We start from the raw sequence: 17333 nt of genomic DNA, 5'->3' as shown, positions 1-17333 counted from the left end.
AGGCCCTTGAAATCTTACAGGAAGGTGAGATTGCTTTGGACCACGCCATCACGGTGGCAACGGACATCGCCAACATCGGTTTCCGTCAGTTGGGCAACAGCATTTGCCTGAGACGACGAGGATGGCTCAGGGCGACGAATTTCTGCCAGGACGTACAAACCAAAATTTTGGACATGCCTTTCGACGGGAACAACCTGTTTGGGAAGGCGGTTGATGAGTCCCTTCAGGCTATCAAGACAGACACTGAGACTGCCCGGGCACTGGGAGTGCTCCAACAACGACGGCCATCCTTTCGGAGCTCCGGAGGCAGACAAGGTGCCTCCAAGGGATCCGGCAGTGGCTCCTCGACGTACTGCCAAGCGGCAAGATCTTCATCTTAGGAGGCCTACAGGGGAAGCGGCAAGTCAGGTGGTGCCCGTCGTCGTCGACAGGAAGGTCAAGGAGGCAAGGCAGCCTCCAAACAAGATTGAACCGACCGTGGGATCGGGCCCCCGCCGAAGCACCCCAGTGGGAGGCCGGCTGGCGAGGTTCGTCAGCGTGTGGGAGTCCATCTCCACCGACCGTTGGGTGCTGGACGCCCTGGCCCAAGGGCATGCTCTCGAGTTCCAGAAGAAGTGCCCTCGCGTTCCACCCGTGGCCAGGAAGGAAAATCACGTCCCTCAACTACTGTTGGAAGTAAGGGCGATGCTCAAGAAAGGTGCTATCGAGCTTGTCCCAAAGAGGCTTCGGGGCTCCGGAGTTTACTCAAGGTACTTCCTCGTAAAGAAGAAGACAGGAGGATGGCGTCCCATCCTGGACCTGCGACGACTAAACAAGTACATCAAGGCACAGAAGTTCCGGATCATCACCCTCCAGCACGTACTGGGACAGCTGGAGGAGGGCGATTTCCTGTTGTCGTTGGACTTGGAGGATACGTACTTCCACATCTCCATTCTAAAAAGACACTGAGTTCCTCAGGTTTGTGGTCCAAGGGAGGCACTACCAGTTCAAGGCCCTCCCGTTCGGATTGAAGTCGGCACCCAGGGTGTTCACCAAGTGCCTCGCACCGGTGGCGGCGCGGCTGCGCCTGCAGGGGATCCAAGTCTATCCCTACCTGGACGACTGGCTCATCCGAGCAAGGACAAGGGAGCTCGCCGTGGAGCACACTGTGAAGACCGTCCAGCTGCTCACGGACCTGGGGTTCTCCATCAACTTTCCAAAATCCCACCTGGTCCCGTCGCAAGTCGCCCTGTTTCTGGGAGCCAAGCTCGACACAGTGGCGCGGGTGGCCTCGCCGTTGGAGGAAAGGACCAGGACCATCCTGGGCAAGGTGCAGCGTCTGCTGGCCACGGACATGGCCAGGGTAAGATCTATTAAGTCCCTCCTCGGGATGATGTCCTCCTGCATTTATCTGGTGCGCCTTTGCAGGCTTCGGATGCGCCCCTTACAAGAGTTCCTCGACGCCCGCTGGGTCCAGTCAACAGGCAGCTTCGAGGACAGGATCCCACTCAACGAGACGTTCCGTCAGGCGATCCGGTGGTGGGGTACCTGCTCTCATCTGTCGGCGGGCACAGACTTTCAGACCCCAGCTCACCAGGTGACGGTGACGACGGATGCCACCCTGGAAGGTTGGGGAGCGCACTCCGGAGATCTTCACGCGAGAGGCCTTTGGCTCCCGGAGGAGAAGTCACTCCACATCAACATCTTGGAGCTCCGCGCAGTGTTCTGGGCCCTCAGGTCTTTTCTTCCGTCCCTCAAAGGCAAGGTGGTGAGGATCTTCACCGACAACACCACCATGATGTTCTACATCCGGAAGCAGGGCGGAACCAGATCCCCTGCCCTATCCAAGGAAGCCCAGGATCTGTGGCATTGGGCCGTCGCGCAAGGGATGCTACTGGTGCCTTTTCATCTGGCAGGAATAAAAAACACCATCGCCGACTCACTCAGCAGAGAGCTGCGCTCGTGCCACGAGTGGGAACTACGCCAGGATCAAGTGGATCGACTCTTCCGACGATGGGGCGAACCCCAGATCGATCTCTTCGCGACGGTGACGAACTCCAAGTGCCGGAGGTTCGCCAGCAGGTTCCCCCAGCCGAGGAGCATGGGCGATGCTTTCTCATTCCCCTGGGACGGCCCATTTCTTTATGCGTTCCCTCCGTTGCCGCTCCGGCTCATCAACCAGCTCAAGAGGTCCCAGTGCAGGATGATCCTCGTCGCACCGGCGTGGCCGAGACACATCTGGTTCCCGTACCGTCTGGACTTGTCAGCATCCACACCAGTCAAGCTGCCAACGGACGCGGATCTTCTCTCCAGAGAAGGAGGCGCCATTCTTCATCACAACCCAGAGTCGCTGACCTTGCAGGCCTGGCTCCTGCAGCACTAGAGTTTGGAGGGTACGACATCCCAGCCGACTGCAGAGAGGTTCTTGCAAAGGCCAGGGCGTCCTCCACTCTCAAGTGCTACGGACATAAATGGAAGAGGTTCTCTGTCTGGTGCCGTGCACAGTAGATTAACCCTCTGCGGATTACGGCCCCTCAAGCATTGCCATACCTACTGTCATTGGCCAAGGCTGGACTAGCTCACGCTTCCATCAAGATACATCTGGCCACCATCTCACGATACACCAGAACTACGGGACAGGCGTCCTTGTGGTCTCATCGGCTGGTGAAGGAATTTATGAAAGGATTGTTCCGATCATTCCCGCTGGTGAAAGCCCCTGCCCCGGCGTGGGAGCTCAACGTGGTGCTGACCAGGTTCATGGGGGCCCCATTTGAGCCTATGCATTCGGCACCGTTGAAGTTTCTGTCGTGGAAGACAGCTTTTCTCGTGGCCATCACCTCCGCACGACGAGTGGGAGAGATCCAGGCCCTATCTTGCAAGCCACCATACTTGACTTTTCACGACACGAGGGTGGTTCTGAGGACGCACCCGTCCTTCATGCCCAAGGTGCCGTCGGACTTCCACCTCAACAAACCCTTGGTGTTGCCAGTTTTCTTCCCGTCACCTTCGTCACCGGCTGAGAGGACTCTGCACTCGCTGGACGTAGCTAGAGCGCTAAAGTTCCACGTGGACCGCACGTGGACCACACGAAGAGTCACAGCTGTTTGTGAACTTCGGACCTGTGAATCAAGGGACGGCTCTCTCGAAGGCTTCCATTTCCAGATGGCTCTCCGGCTGCATCATGCACTGTCACCGGTTGGCAAACCGACCGCTGCCTGGCCGTCCGTGAGCCCACTCGACCAGAGCGATCGCTGCCACCACGGCGTTCCTTTCTGGTGTGCCCCTGCTCGACATCTGCAGGGCTGCGACGTGGAGGTCGACACACACCTTCACGAGATTCTACTGCATCGATTGGGACTCCAGGGTCGGCCAACAGTACTGCGCAACCTGTTCGCTTAAGGTGAGCCTGGTGAGGAGGTAAGAGATGCTTAATCTTGAGTTCTTTGGAAATGCTTAATGCTGAGCTTGTTGCCACCTCCCGTGGTTGTGCGTGTATACTGCTATGTATTCTTATATTCATGAGCATGTGAATCCATGGCAGACTCCATGCTGGAGAAGGAACAAGTTACTTACCTGTAACTGTTGTTTTCCAGCATGGGTCTGGCATGGATTCACATGCGAACCCTCCCGCCTACCCCTCTGCGGCTCTTCCCTTGGTCATACTGCCACTTTACGTGCTACCAAATCTGAGGATGGCTGCCAGAGGCGGGGCTTAGGGAGAGGGCAGTCATTGGCTGGGGACAGTATGACCCAGAGACCAGTGATTGATTACTACTAAGAAGGACAGATCAGAAACGAAACTGATACTGATTTTTATAGGATTCCCGGCCTGACGACGGGGAATATTCATGAGCATGTGAATCCATGCCAGACCCATGCTGGAGAACAACAGTTACAGGTAAGTAACTTGTTCCTTCCTTTGGTAACATTATTGCAATAGTTGCATGAAAGACAGGGAAATGCTTTATGCAATGATCATACATTTGCTACATTCGAGCCACACCAGGAAGGGGATAGTGGGACGGTGGCAGAAACTTTAGGGGGAACAGTTCTTGGAGGCTTCAGTAACATAGCATTTTCTAGACTTTGAAAAGGGAGTCACGTAGGTGAGGCTGAAGATTCTGCACGGATGGTATTGTACTCCATATAAGCTCAGATCTGCCCGGCTCTAACAAGACGACACATGCTGGTGGTGTGGTACCAGTGGAGAGGACCTGGGGCACATTTTGTGGGTTTGCCCGAAGATTCAGAGTTATTGAGCGGGGGTTTGGGAAGGGATACAGAACATATTGGAGGGGGGATATCCTGCGGTAACCCGAAGCTTTGCTTACTGCATGACATGTTGGAAATGCCGAAATTTAGACAGGGAAGATGAAAGGTGGTTATCTACGGGACTGATGGTGGCTAAGCAGATGATCCTGGGGCTCTGGAAATCTGACTCAGCTCTGGCAGTGGGGGCCTGGGAGCAAGAAATGGTCAAAGTGGCTTCCTACAAGCGATTAATATATAGGGCCGAAGATCGGGAGGCAGAATTCCCAGTATCGTGGGAGAAAATTTTACGAGGCAGGTGATATGGAAGGATGCTGGGCATGGGGAAGACGGAGGGGTGGGTGCACGGGATGAAAACCGCTGAGCATGCTGCCTGAGGGCTGTAGATGGTATGTAGCTATAAACTGCAGGGGGACCAGTAACCGCATCAAGGTTTGGAGTTATGGTTTTGTTTTTGTCTGTTCGTTAGTTCATCAGCTCGTAGTGTTACATGAGGTGGGTTGACAGCTTGGCAAAACAGTCTTTTCAGTGGGGCAGGGTTTGAACCTCCTGCAGCAACATCTGTTGCGACCCTGCAAGGGACTCAGAGCGGAAGTCGAGGTCCGCCATGTGGGGAGACTCCTGCCTGATTGTGATAGAAAATGGTGGAGGTGTGGTTGTGGGTGGCAGGTGGACCAATTTTGCTCTCCTCTGAAGACAATCTGGCCAGATCATACTAATATGAAGTGAACGTACTGTGCTTAATCAACGCAGCCAAAGTAGACCCTCACTGGCCTCAATGGCCTAATGGTAATGCAGTGGAGTCGACTCCTTTAGTAGATGGCACTGAGTCTCTCTCTCAATGATACCGGGCATGGATGGCTAGAATGGTGCCAGCACGAAGATTAGTCCCAACTAGGAGGGAGAAGAAGGGCCTTGAAGGTGGAGGGTGCAAAGTGGGGAAAACAATTAACTAAAATTGGTGAAAGGATTTGTTGATTGCTGTAACTGTTTTGTCATGAACCTTTGATGAGATGATAAGTTATGATCGTTTCTTTATATAGCGCCTATACACAATGTGTTTCAAAGTGCTTCAAGGCAAGGGAGGGAACAAGGGAAAATACAATGACATTCTTACAGGCCATGAACAGTAAGGATGTGAAATTAACTATTGTACTCGGCCTTATGACGTTTCAGATAGTGCAAGAGCTAAGACATAGATTAGGAAGGGAGGGGGAGAGTGGGAAGGAAATGGAGACAGACGGGCGACTACTGTACTAGGCCTGACGACGTTTCTGGTAGAGCCGGAGAAAACAAAAGGTGAGGGAGAGGGGTGCAGAAAGGGAGGGGGGAGGAACAAAACAAGCAACTATCTTACTAGGCCTGACGACATTTCAGATAGTGCTGGAGGGAGGGGGGCGGGAGAAAAAAACAAGTAAGGGGAGGGGGGAGGAGACAGACGAAGTTGCTATCATACTAGGTCCAGGGACAATTCTGATAGGTTAAGTGCATATAGGAAAGTAAGGGGAGGAGAGGAGGAAAGAACAGAGAGTAAGCAGTCAAAAAGAGTGGAGAAGCAAGAGGGGAGAGCGAATAAAATTGCAGATGTCAGTAGTAACACATAACTTTGCAAGCCTGGATACAAGATGAAAATGGGAACAGCATGATTCAGGGCCATCATGAGAAAGGGTGATGAACCATGAATCAATGAAGTCCATAAAAGTCAAATCCAGCATTGGCCACAAGACGCTGATGGTGAAACCGGAATGTATCAGGACAGAATCCTGCAGAAGTAGGCTGGATGGGGTGAGGGGGAGCAGGGTAGAAGAATCAAGCAAAACTGGCAACACCTGTGTGCGAGAAGTGGGGGCACAAGGGAACATCACGGGGGACCAGAGGAGTGGGGATGGCCTATGGGGGCAGAGGGAGTAAACATATGTTGGTGCATGCTTACCTGCTGTCTGAGCAGGGGTTCGGGCCCTGGATCCACCCAGTCAAAACCGGTCCAGACCGGAATTGCCATTTTTTTGTCTGCCCTTCGCTTCGGGCGCCCGGGCTTAAGAGCTAAGAGCAGGAAGGAAGAGGCAGGCTAAGAAGGTGGGTGGTGCTTAGGCCAGGTGACCAAGATCCACTTGCACCTGCTCCCCATCTGCAAAGGAAAAGAGGCTGGAGGGCTCCTTAAGTAGTGAAAAAGAGTGGCAACCACGAAGGCACCAGGTGGGACGGGCTTGCTAAGTGGAAAAAAAGAGCAGCAACCAGGAAGACACCAGGTGGGCGGTGCTTAGGCCAGGTGACCAAGATCCATTTGCACCGGCTCCCCATCTGAAAAGGAAAAGAGGCTGGAGGGCTCCTTAAGTAGGGAAAAAGAGCGGCAACTAGGAAGGCACCAGGTCGGCAGGGCTTGCTAAGTGGGGAAAAAGAGCAGCAACCTGGAAGGCACCAGGTGGGCGGGCCTTAGGCCAGGTGACCAAGATAAACTTGCACCTGCTCCCCATCTGCAAAGGAAAAGAGGCTGGAGGGCTCCTTAAGTAGGGAAAAAGAGCAGCAACCAGGAAGGCACCAGGTGGGGGAGGCTTGCTAAGTGGGGAAAAAGAGCAGCAACCTGGAAGGCACCAGGTGGGCGGGCCTTAGGCCAGGTGACCAAGCTACACTTGCACCTGCTCCCCATCTGCAAAGGAAAGGAGGCTGGAAGGCTCCTTAAGTAGGGAAAAGGAGCAGCAACCAGGAAGGCACCAGGTGGGCGAGGCTTGCTAAGTGGGGAAAAAGAGCAGCAACCTGGAAGGCACCAGGTGGGCGGGGCTTAGGCCAGATGACCAAGATCCACTTGCACCCGCTCCCCATTTGCCTGCATGGAGATGAATTTGTGTTATTTCTTGATTGATGATACTGTTTTGTCAAGTACTCATTGTGATGAATTCTGGTTACTGTTACCATGTTTTAATTCAATTAGAATCACAATAACCAAATAACCAAAGAGAAAAACCTACCATATGGCCAAAGAACAAGTGAAAATCCCATGGCACTGCCATTTTAGGGCAGTAGCCATGCCTAGTTGCTGTATGGAGTAAACGCAAATGTGCACACCAAAATCAATATAAAAACGGTAAAAATGTAACTGCTGCCACCAGCTTGTCTTTAGGCACATGTAAAAGTAACCAGAAATCCCATGTGTAAAAAGCTAGGATGATACAAAAGTATCCCCATTGCGCTGCACTGTAAGGTGCTGTGTTCAGTGTTAAAAAGTAAAAGAATTCAAAAGGGAAACATAGTTTCATAGTACTGACAGTCTCAAGGAATGATCAGTTTCCCCATCACAATGAGCAAAAGGGAAGTGAAGCTGAAGGCGTTATTTTTCTTCAAAAAGTCAGCACAGGATAAAAACAAGGGAAAAATAATTGGGTTGCATAGGAAACTATGGAGCGAAAGTTGCAAAAATAATAATGTTCCTAACAACCAGCATTGACAACTACCCAAATGCCCAATTAAGGTGAGAAGTTCTGGGAAATTGTCTAAAGGGGGAGGGTTAAGACTTGGGGAAGACTGACGAAAATGAGTTGGATCCCAAAGTCTGTAGGAAATGGTTATCTGGTAATGGGTACTTAGAATAGATTGTGCGCCTGTGGTTGGGTACGAACTAGGGATATACTCCACTGAAAGTAAGTAATGTGGAAGATGTTGCCCATGTCTTATGAGAGTTTATGTATCCACCCTCAAGTACAATCCTCCCTTCACACCTGTGCCCTTAGCTTTTGGCTGCACTAGTGTACTTTTGCAATACCTATGAGCCAAAACATAAAAAAAAGACTGAATAATCATTTGTTGACTCATTTTCTTCTAATTGATTACTTATTTTATCTCAATAATATTTACTGAACCAATCTGCTTTGTTTTGGATTTTACTTTGTTTATTCACAGTGGTCATTCTAAGGCTATTTTGTAAGAGGCTACAGTCTCAAATGCTAACTTAACATGATAGGCCTACTTTCTGGCCAAACCCTGGTAGGGTGCACCATTTTTTAGTCTTATTTAAAGACACCTTTGTAAACTTGTACATTTTGATTTAACACATGCCTTCCTTTTGAGTGATTATTTGGGTTCCATGTGTTTATAATGAATTCACCAATAATGAAAACATTTTTAGTGAATTAAAAATAACGAAAACTAATCTTGTTTTATTTTTTGGGGGGTTTTCAATTTGTGGTGGGTTCCCCCTCAAGCCCCCTGTTTCCCTAGCGTTATTACCCCACTCCAAACCCCTTCCTTTTTAATCCCTTACCCCACCCCTATATATACTTTTCCTAAAAATGCGATATTTGTTTCTTTTTTTGTATTCACTGAAAAAGTAATTCATAATTTATTTTCCGTTATTTTCACTGTATACCATTATTTGGACGACAGAAGATAAATCCTGCTTTCTGTATACATTGCCACATCAAAGGCAAAGGATGAAACATGTTACATTATTTTTCCCATGGCTTGACCAGCTAAGGGATAAGCAGGTAAAACCTTTAGATCTCTAGATGGCTTATACAATTGGATGTCCTTTATGTGCTGTGATCACGCATTCGTAGAGGCATTTCCACAACTATTTGCCTTGTTGTTGCTGAGGTCTCCAATGTAAGCATTCTTGGATATCTTATTCCTGATAATCCTGATTGGGTTGGGTTGCATCCTTATTGTTGTTTTTGTGGACCATTCTTGAGGGATATTCAACAGAATATTCCATTCATAATGGATAATTGTAATTGTTTTAGTTGCTTACTGGTTTTTTAAATCTTTTTTTTAAATCCAACTTGGCATTGTCATGAATATATGGAAAAAGCTCTCCAAGGTTTTAAGCAAATTCTAATGGAAATAAATAATCCAAAAGTAAAGTGATTAGTCAAATACTTCAGGTGTAGGGGGAAAAACTAAGCAATCCTGGCACATAAATTGCCAAACAACAAGAAAAGAAACAGGGTCCCAATGGTAGTGATACCCCCTATCCCCTGTTCTCTATCTGGGGCTGAAATCGGAAAATAGTTATAACAATTTAGTAGAAATGCATAAAAAGTGTATCATTGATGTTGTTCAAGAAATCGTATATCATTAAAAACAGTCCTTAACATTTGCTTCCAATAAGCCTTTTATTCATAAAAGAAATCCAGCCCAATGTGTTTTCAGGAGCAATTCAAGTTTAATCTGCTGAATCAACAAAAATGTAAAGCCATCAGTGATATAATTACTTATTCAGGAAATAGTATTCAAACAAATAGATATTTTGTGTTGGTCATTTACCTTATGAAGCGTAAGAAGTCTTTAAACTGAAGTTCAGAGTCAATTAATAGCATATTGAAGGCGTCCACAGGGTATCCAACAACCAACTTGTAATCTAGAAATGAGTGTAATGTAGTAAATCTAGTGATGTACAAATCATCAAGTTATATGAAAAGGAAGGACTTTAGAGTGTCCTACCTTTCAACGCTGAAGAAATCAGTTTGTCAAGAAAAATGATCATGGTTTGCAAAAGGCTACTACAGGTCTATAATCTCTTAGATTGCAAAATAGTATCAATTAGTCAAAATGTAAGTAAAGCTTACCTTCTCAATTCAATGATCAGTATCGTGTCAGGTAAAGCAGGTCAATATGAGTGTGTGTCCTTAGCCTGAAAATAGAATTTTGAAAACTAGCATGACACTAAAGTCTATGTTATCTTTGTCTGAGAATACACTTAAGTGTTCAATAGCTAAAAATGGAAAGGTCAAGCCTCAGTGTGTATACTTGCTAAAGCAGTGAAAGGGTTCTGTTAGGGAGAATTCTCTCTTTAGGCTGAATTTCCTAACCTAGTGAGTCCCCCAGCAGCTTTGCTTGATTTCTGGAGTTTGTTTTTTCCTCCTGCCAAGAGTGAGACTCTTTTTCTCCCACTCTTGGACATGATTTATGGTATTCCTTTGACTAGTAATGTGTTTTATGGGCTATGGGGTCCTTTACTCCATAGGGTCTCATGTGTTTTTCCTATGTGTGTTACACAGCACCCTCCGTGCAGTAACACAGGGGTGTCATAGTGACACCCCACCATAGACTCCATACCCTGGGACTGACTACTGTCTCCCAGGGCATGTAAAGTCACCGTTGGCTTTACTAGTCCCAAATTATTAACAGAAACCAGTACAAACCATCATATTGTGGACGTACTGGTCGGGGCAATTCGATTGCCCTGGGGTCTGTTAGTCGAGGGGGCACGTCTCCGTCCCCCCTGATCGAGTTTTGGCTGGTGGCAGTGGAAACTACTTTTTATATTCGACAGCGAATATTTTCCTATGGGGTTTTCCCATTGTTCGAGGCTACCAACTTTAATTATTTAAATCTCATAGCCTCGAACATACCGCCGGTTTATTTAATTAATATTAATTCTCCAGTTGGTATTTTTTGCCAAGACTCGATTCTAAAATGGCGTTTGTTTTCTCTTCTTTGACTCCAACCCAAGTCGAGCCCTTTGTTCCACTTTTTGGCGGGCTTCTCCACAGAAGCCTCCAAAAGTGGTGCCACTCTTTCTGGGTACCACAGGGGATGTGGGAGGGGGTTTAGGCACCCTGGACTGAGTTACCTTGGTAACTCAAGTCGCACTCTTGTGTGATTGGCCCAAGTGGTGAGCCGGCCGGCTCACCACTTAGCATGTTTGATTGACAGCTAGGCTGAGTGAATGGGGGTTTTCTGCATAAAAGCAGGGCTTTGAGGACTGGAACTTCAGAAGTCGCCACAGGACCTGAGAATCCGACGAGGGAGAAGCTGAGCTGACCTACCACGGCGACACCGCCGGTGGAGCCCTGCAGAACCGACTCACCACTTCCCGACGACCGAGAAGATCTCCTGGCTGGAGAGGCTTCTTCCCCTGACTGGTGGGCACAACCAGTTTACCTTTCCTTCTTCGCACCCCAGCCCGGTTTGTGGTCGAACTGCCTGTGCCAAGCACCCCGGCAGCCGGATAGCCACTCACCACGGAACCGCGAAACACCGGACCGCTCCTTGTACCTGAGAAACTCCGCGGCTGGTTTCTTCCCTGGCAGCGCAGCGGACTCCTGTCTTCCTCCACGACGAGATCCTCTCTTCCCCCGGACGAAGCACCGACTTGCATCCGCTGCCAGGAACAACTGCCCCCGCTGGAGCGTTCTCACCACTTTAAGGTACCGTGTCCGCCAGGCCTCCCTTTCTAAAGATTGTTACAAGGTAATAATAACCCCTTAACCTTCTGGACTGGGCTGGCCGCCTTGACCCTCTAACTGGTCCCTTTCGTTGGTCCAACTCCTTTTTGAACCTTTACAAGACTTTCGTGCACTGCAACCGTGTGACCTTGGACACATTTTGTTTGGATCCTCTGAAAGTGGGTCCGGCCTCTTGAACTCTAATTTCACGGTTTTACTTTGCCTTTCTCTCTTGTCATGTTCTGGTAAAAGTGTTGGGATCTGTCAACTTGTTCTCTGCTATTCTCTCCCTTTTTAAAACAAACTATTAGAGTGCCATCTACGTTAAGCGCTCACCGCTGTCTGAAAATAAGTGGAGCTTTACTTAAGACTTGTCTAATATTCTTTTAAGGGAGTGTATATCTTTTAGTGACCATGTTTTTGAATTGCTTACTATTAGTGCCTGTGTGTTTTTCTAGATGTGGTTTTAAATAAATAATTATATTTCTTTTACACCAAACCCTGGTCAGTGTTAACTTGTTCTACTGTGTTCTCTTGACATATTGTGAATACTCTGTATACTGCCTAACTCTTCTTGAGGGAAGTCTGACTGCTCAGCCACAGCTACCTAGTGAATCTGTGTGGTACAGACTGCTACCAAGTGGGTTTACTGCCAAACACCTGTAGTCCTAAATCTTTTGCAGTGGTCCCAGAGGGAACTGCACAGGTTTCTGCCTAACAGGTTCCTAATATGTCCAAAAGCCACGTAATTGCCAAGACGTCACTGTATACATGGAAACTCTAAAAGAATTTATTGGAAACGGTTTATTGATGACATTTTCAGAATCTGGCAAGGTACCAAATCTGGGATCCTTGAATTTGTTGAGTCACTCAACAATATCCATCCACGTATTAAATATGTCTGCATTGTCTGTCGGGCTAGAAAAATGCGAAATAAAGCCAGAGGTCAGGGCATCCCAAGATGGGCCCCGTTGCGTTACAAACCACTGCATCGGGGATCATTGCTATTAGCTATACAGCTTCTTAATTCGCCTTTTGTTGTAATTAGGGACACAGCAAACGTTTTTCTAAATTAGGAGCTCCTCAAATATATTTGTATTGCTGCAAAGTCATATCCAGTTCCTCTAAGGTGTCCAGACACAAATGAGAATGAGATAGGTCATCATTATTTACTTTATTCAGCATTATACCTTTAGCACCTTAATGAGATATGCATTCAGGCCCACTGATGTGGGTATTGCGGGGCTTAAATCAGTCTTGTCAGTGTCTGATCATATGGACTATGAGATGGAGAGGGAGGGCACTGTGAGGCCAATGGTAAACCCGTGACAGCAGGTATCCACTCTGTCGCCAAGATCATAATTAATGTTCTGGGTTAAGGCTGCTCTGAGTTTTTGAAGTGGGTCTGTATAACTGATTTGACACGTCTTTCAAGATGTCCTCAAATATCTCTTGTGATAGTGTTTCACCCATCTCGGCCATGTTTCGGGCAGCTTGCCCTGGCGTCAGTGCTACTTATTTCTACCTGCAGTGGATCAACGGGTGCGTTCCTTGATTTAGCTCAGAATAGGGTTGAGTTGTTGTTGGTGTCTCTTGTAGGGTCCCTACTTCCTTAATTTCCTGTACTTTCAGTTTAGGGTTCTAGATTTGCAGCACTTTGATGGAAAACACAAAATATGGAATGGTGGGCGTGAGTTACTGTTCCTCTCTTTAGTCAGTCCAATGCACACTTTCAAGATATCTCTGGTCCATACGTTTCCTTGTGCATAAACCTATTTGATGACACATCTGCATATAAGCCTACGTTGTTGCTTCACCAATCTCCTTGTTCCAGGCTGTGTGTCCAAGGAGCCTGTGTATTTGCAGCATGAGGGCTCTGCACATGCAATACAATGCTTTCAGTCTTCTAATAGGCTTCACCTTTGTTGGTTTAAGATGGCCTAAAGGAGCTGACAGCACCACTGGTCCCCAGGTGTCAGCAGCGAAGGTCTCTACTCTCGGGCGTGGTGGAGTGTCGGTGGAACCACTGACCTCCCAGATCCCTTCAAGCAGTTAATGTCCCAGAAGGCCCAACTGGGTCTTGGAAAGACCTCCAAAATCTCCTCTCACTGGGTAATGCTTGAGCCTCCAAACACAGCTACTTCTCAGGTTCCTCACTAAAGACTGCCCCGCTTTCAGGTTAAATACTGTAGCTTCATTACTCCCTCCGGCTTCTCTGGACATAATTCCAGTGGTGACAATTTGGGGGGCAGTGAACACGTCCCATACATGCCCGATGCGTCGCATTCCTACCTGGTGCCAGCCCTCAGTGCTCACAGGTCTGAACTGCTGCAGTTCTTGAGTCTGCTTGAGGCACATGATTAGGGGGAAGCCCCCTCTTATCGATGGATGTGCAGCCTCTGACAATGCCGGACCCCATACAATTTCGCAGGCCTTTGGGTGGCATATTGGAGCTATTCTGGAGGGCAGGGCTGTGCCCGTTGCTGAGATCACCCTCCCTTGGTGTTGGAAGCTGCCACTGTAGTTTTTGCCTTACTGGATGCATCAGTGAATCAAAGGGGTTTTTCGGCCAGCAAGGTTGTAGAGCGGCAGAAAGGTGCATTCTCATAGGTCACACCATCTTGGCTCTGCCTTTTGTATTATTTTTTGTTTGCACGCTACGGCTTTGTATTTAATATTCGATATTTAATCTATGCAAATATATTGTGTCTGGGTGGTATTGATGTACTTTAAGATAGGTTTGTCTTCGAGTTAACTTATTTCATTAATTAAATGTGTGCAACATTTGAGAAACTCGGGCAGTTGTTCGTACAGCTTGATGACGTGTTCATTTCCTATATTACAACTGTTTTGTTCGCTTAAGACTCAAAACGTATGGGTGATTGAATTTGTTTTGTACTTGAAACTCCGTTACAGAGATTGTATGTTTTTGCTTGAAGGATAAAGCAACTGAGTATCAATATGTGTACTGCGCAAAAAAACAGAAATGAAAAGCCGCAGAACAAAGTGCATTCATCACAAGGGAAATACCATGTTTGCAACATGCTGCATTTAAAGTAAACTGGCTGAAAAATAAATGGAGAACACCTGTGTAGAATAAATTAACCAGCTGGTTGGTAGTTTTTCATTTGACCTATCTGACGGGTGGCTGTTTCGAGCCATTTATAAAACACATTCACATTGAAATATTTCTTTGTTGCTGCTATTAATTGATGTCTGGCTGAAGATAATATTTTTTGCACCACTAGAAACAATTCTGCCCGCACAAAGGTTTGCTCTGTGCCGCTTCAGAGGCACAGGTGTTGCATTATTCAAAGCTCGAAGTTGTGGAAGCATGTGTCAAGGGTTGAGTTTGAAAAAAGAATGGTGGGCTTGCATTTTAAAGCAGTCTGGCCCACTGTACAGAGATGCAAATGTGGGCGCGATAAGAAGAAAGAGCGAACAGACCTTGTGTTTGTAGAAGCAGCATTTGCATACTGATAATACACGATGGTAAATGTAATCTTTGTTCTATTGTGGAGTAATGATTTTTAGCTGTCAGCTTGAAGCTTGTTCAAGGCAGGTGGATGAAAATAAAGGTTTCGAATTTCCTGCAGTCAGCACAAATTAGTTTAAGCGTTTTGTAGGTTGAATCTAAAAGATAAGCAAGGAGGAATCTGTTTATCTTTTTAGTACAATTGTATTTGTTTCGTAATAGTAATAAATGCTGTGCAATTACATTAAAACCATTTAATAACAATGTGGTTTTTAATTTCGAAGGCTGAGACTTAAGGATCTGGGAGCACTCAGAGCATTAGTAAAATTGAACAATATGGAAACATTACATTAAAAAAGAAACCCATTGCATACAGCAATAGCCACGAAAATGCAGTAACATATGTGCCAGAGTTGCACTCTCCATGCTGTCATCAAAGACACATTTTCAAGAAGTCGTCGAAATGCACTAAAATGTACAACATTGTACCCTTCTCTGACTCTGTTTGTACGCTGATGCGATGTCGAGGCTGCGTGTGGCGCATGTATAACGTGTGTGCTGGCTGAATGGTTGGTTACTTAATTCTGAGAAGGGACAACACTGCTTCTTCCATAGTATTGTAGCCCTGGTAAAAACTGCCGTTATTGGCCCAAACGATGATAGAAGACACCTCGCTGCAGGGAGGGTAAGTGGGATGGTCCAGAGTTTGAAGCGATCTGATCACTTTCAGAAGCACTGAGTATGTGCCTGGCACTCCCCTTCTGGACTTTGCCTTCATAGATTGAAATCAGAAGCGTCTGGCCAATTCGTTTAGCAGCGCTGCGCCAAGACTACTCATCATAAAATGCATTTATATTGAGAAGAGCTCTTGGCTGGAAAAATGGGGGACTGTGGGGTTCCCATGACACGTGACAATCATGTCACACTTTCTATTTTTGATCCTAATCGATTTTCTTGTGCTGCATGGTCTTTGACCATCAGATGTGCCAAAACATTTTCTGTCCTGTGATGGTCTCATTGTTATGGGCTAGATTCAATTTTCGCTTAGAAGATGTTACCATTCTTGTTATTGATTGGAATATATTATCTAGTGTTGGAAGGCCATGTTCGATTTCTTATAAACCATTTTCGTGTAATATAAGATTGCGCTCTTTGGTGGAAAACAACCCAGTTCAACAAAGTGCCATCATAGAAAATGAGAGCAAAGCTTGAGTTGTCTTTGAGATCTCAGTCAGGGGGAAACACCCATTTGGGGATACCTATCCTGGTATCGTTATGGCGCCTCGCCTCTCCTACTACTCCATGGGCTTCCACAATAGAATAGTTTGAAGGGGGTAAGAGGAGCGTACGAGGAATACATGCTGTATGTAAAACCATGGAAATATGTCATTCTGCGGACCTCGCCAACACTCCCTTCATTGAATGTCAGAAATGTGTAACAACCTTACCACCATTGTTTGCACATCACTGAGAGGATCCAGAAAAGAAACAGACACCATTTATTTGAAAATCCCAAAAACATAAATACTGTGTTAACATAAGTTTTAGCTGAAAGTAAATGTATTACCCGGGAGCTTAATTTGTGTAAAAATAAGTGCAAGGGCTCAAATATTTTCTAGCACACCCATGAAACATCGGGGCAGGTAGCTTCCCGCTCACTGTTGCCAACACCCACGGCTACTCCGCTCAGTGTCAATATGCATGAGGTTAAAGCTGCAACCCCCACTGCCTCATTGGGATGGATGGATGTACTAACTATGGCGGATTTACATATTCCAATTAGCATAACATTAAATAACATACTTGTCTTGATATGAGTCAAATGTTTAAGTGTGTCTTTAAACACAATCATTGTTAAAATTTTGCCTTGATTTTATAGGTGTTTCTTAGGTGACAAAGTTAAAATAATAAAGTTGTGAGATATATATATTTCTGAGGCTTGTGGAATCTGCTTAGATCACATGCTGTGCATAGGCCGACATCTAGTGGAAGCTGCGGAGTATTACAGTTTGTTTTTCGAAACTCGAAAATGGGCGTCGACACAGGCGTGCCAGTAATACTATCCCTAGTGTGACGTCCACTGTACCCAAGATCCCTCACGCGTCTAGGATCCTCAGATTGTTTTTTTCCGCCATACTGGTCGGAAGCATCTTGCGGAGTACCCTGCCTTAGCCATACTTTTGCTAATTATTGAAGTTTAAAATTATTTATTGACATCCTTCCCCACCCCAACGTCGACCCTCGACACTCTACGACGGCTGGAGAAGACATCGACCGTCGGCTGCTGCACGACGGATCTGGGCCTCGGAAGGCCGCTGGCCTCGGCCCGGGCCTAGTAGGCCGCTGGCCTCGGCCCTGCAAGTAGGGAGAGTGGGGGGTGGTACATACTCTTCACTCTTGGTATATAGGTACACCTTATATATTTCCTACACTTAACAGCCCGCTGCCTC

At 47.0% G+C, this 17333-nt stretch overlaps 1 protein-coding gene across 2 annotated transcripts in view; it reads left to right on the top strand.

The window, feature by feature from the left end:
* Positions 1–17333, top strand: part of CHM (CHM Rab escort protein) — a 1673681-nt gene that overhangs the window by 417559 nt on the left and 1238789 nt on the right. The window lies entirely within an intron of this gene.

The sequence above is a fragment of the Ambystoma mexicanum genome, chromosome 5p, assembly GCF_040938575.1.
Source record: "Ambystoma mexicanum isolate Mex_15411 chromosome 5p, UKY_AmexF1_1, whole genome shotgun sequence".
NCBI classification, from domain to species: Eukaryota; Metazoa; Chordata; class Amphibia; order Caudata; family Ambystomatidae; genus Ambystoma; species Ambystoma mexicanum.
The sequence above is the reverse complement of the archived record's forward strand: the minus strand, read 5'-3'. Positions and strand labels throughout refer to the sequence as shown.